This window comes from Triticum aestivum, chromosome 4A (genome assembly GCF_018294505.1).
Source record: "Triticum aestivum cultivar Chinese Spring chromosome 4A, IWGSC CS RefSeq v2.1, whole genome shotgun sequence".
In the NCBI taxonomy this organism is placed as follows: Eukaryota; Viridiplantae; Streptophyta; class Magnoliopsida; order Poales; family Poaceae; genus Triticum; species Triticum aestivum.
Genome location: NC_057803.1, coordinates 488944994 through 488947805, shown reverse-complemented (window position 1 = coordinate 488947805; position 2812 = coordinate 488944994).

The following is a 2812-nucleotide window of genomic DNA, read 5'->3' as shown; positions in this document are numbered from 1 at the left end:
TCATTCTACTAATGATGTAATCCTGTTATCAAATGACAACACATGTCTATGGTTAGGAAATCTTAACCATCTTTGATCAATGAGCTAGTCTAGTAAAGGCTTACTAGGGACACGATATTTGTTTATGTACTCACACATGTATTTAAGTTTCCGATTAATACAATTCTAGCATGAATAATAAACCTTTATCATGAATAAGGAAATATAAAATAACAACTTTATTATTGCCTCTAGCGCATATTTCCTTCAGTTTGTGGATGACAGTCTACTCTTTTTCAAGGGGACCATTGATCAAGCCTTAGTCATTAAAATTATCCTGACAGCTTATGAGGAGGGTACTGGTCAGCTTCTGAACCCTGATAAATGCTCGATTAAGTTCGGCAAAAAGTGTAGTATGGAAAATCAGGTGGCCACGATGGTTATTTTAAAAAAATTCTGCATAACGTTTCGAGGATAAGCACATTAGGTTACCTGTGCCGAAGGGTAGAATGAAGGTGGGTAAATTCCAGTCTACCAAAGATAAGGCTTTAAAAAGATCATCAGACTGGATTGAAAAGTATGCCTCTAGCGGTATAAAGGAAAATCAAATTAATGCAGTGTTGCAAGCACTCCCAGTGTATGCCATGGGAATCTTTAAATTTCCAGCATCACTATGTGATGGGCTTACTCAGATTATTAGGATTTTTTGGTGGGGAGATGAAGAAGACAGAAGGAAAACCCTTTGGTTAGCTTGGGATATGCTAACTAAACCAAAAAGGGAGGGAGGCATGGTTTTCTGAGATCTCAGGTTATTTAATCAAGCACTCTTGGCTAAGCAGGCGTGGCGATTATTGGTGTACCCGGACTCTCTTTGTGCTATGGTTTTGAAGGCAAAGTATTATCCCAACGGTCACATCTTGGATACAGTATTCTCGCAGTCCACGTCGGTGAATTAGCAAGGTATTATGCATGGCCTGGACTTGCTAAAAGAAGGGGTCATCTAGAGAGTGTTCGATGATAAAAATGTTAATATCTGGAGAGATAACTGGCTTCCTAGGAATTTGGGCCTAAAAGTTATTGGGAAAAAACCAAACTAGACTGAAATGGGTTTCAGAATTATTTTTCAGCGGAACAAGACGTTGGGATGAAAATTTGATTAGGCACTTGTTCTATCACCATGATGCCGAGGAGATCCTAAGCTTACGTATTCAGTCTATTGAAGAGGGTGATCTAATTGCTTGGCACTTTGAGAAAGATGGCATGTTTTCCATTAAAAGTGCATACAAACTGGCCTTAAGTCTAAAAGATGGCAAGGGCGAGAATGGAATGTCTAGCCGTGCCATTAATGAGGAAAGGAGGTTGTGGGATGTTATTTAGAAGGCCAAAGTTCCGCAATAAATAAGAATTTTTTGCATGGCGTGTTGCGTCAAACAATTTGACGGTACAGATAAATAGAGTATGTCATCATCAAAGGATGTCAGGGATGTGTTCTATCTATGGTGTTGAGGATGAAAGTATTTTTCATGTCCCTGTGACGTGCCTGAAAGCGTGCGCTTTCCGTTTCGCCATGAGGGAAGTGTGGAATATTTCAGGTGAGGAGTTTTATGGATTTATGGGGCCTGACTGGTTCCTCATTCTGCTGGACCAACTGGGGTCACCGGTACGTGAGCAAGTGTTATTCATATTCTGGAGAGCCTGGCATCTAAGGAACGATTTGATTTTTGGAGAGGGGAAAGAATCTTTGTCTGCGTGGCTAACACTTATCGGTGGCTAACACTTGTGTACAGTTGGACTTCAATAAGGGCAAAAGGGGTGGTGGATAATTGGATATGCGTTGCCCCGCCTTCGAATAGTCGTGCTCTTTGAAAGCCAAAATAAATGTAGATGCTAGCCAAAATAAATGTAGATGCTAGCTTTGTGGAGAGCATGAGATCTGTCAGTATTGGGGTTGTCGCCAAGAATCATCTAGGGGAGTTCTATTTTCTTCGTGGGATTTCATCCATTTGTGTAATTGTGCGGATGAAGCGGAACTTCGAACGTGTCTCGCCGGATTATACATTGGTATTACACTTCACAATTCAATTATTTTGTAAACCGACTGTTTTTTTGTTGCTTCTTTTCTAGCAAAGGAATTCATTAATAGGTCTCCTCTGATGGATCTGAAAAAGGAGACGCAGAGTGTCTCTAAGTTAATCAAGGATATCAAAATCGTGAAAATTGATAGACATGCCAATAGGGTGGCGCATGAGATTATGAAATTTAGTTTTGATAGCAAATTCGATGGTGCTTACTGTAATAGTGTTTCGTCCTGCGTGGCAAACCTTGTAATACTCGATTGTAAGAATTGCTAGTTAATTAATATATGGGTGGTTTTTTTTTAAAAAAGAATTCAGAAACCTTTGCTCCAAATGATGCGAATCTAACATCGCAATCTAGCTGTCTCTGTTCGTGGTGATGGCAAGTACGTTGGCCCCAAAGGGACCCAGCATGTCAGTGACACCAACCGCCACAATTATATCGTTATACAAGTTATCAACCATTAAGCCAACCTGTCCAGGCATCAGACCGGATGACACGCGGGCCCCTCAACTAAAACCGTCACACTCCCCGCTCCCACTGACATACTAGGTCCACATGCCAGCCACGCGCGCGCCGCAGACAAGCTCCGTCCGGGCCGCACGCAGCGACGCGGGTTCAACTCGGGCACGCCTCCAAAACAGGAAGGAGACAAAAATAAAAAATAAAACGCCGCCGAGTTCTTCTCCGGCGACGGCGGCGGCGGCGGGAAAACCCTAGGGTTGGGAGCCCCTGCGTGATCCCATCGTACGCCGAT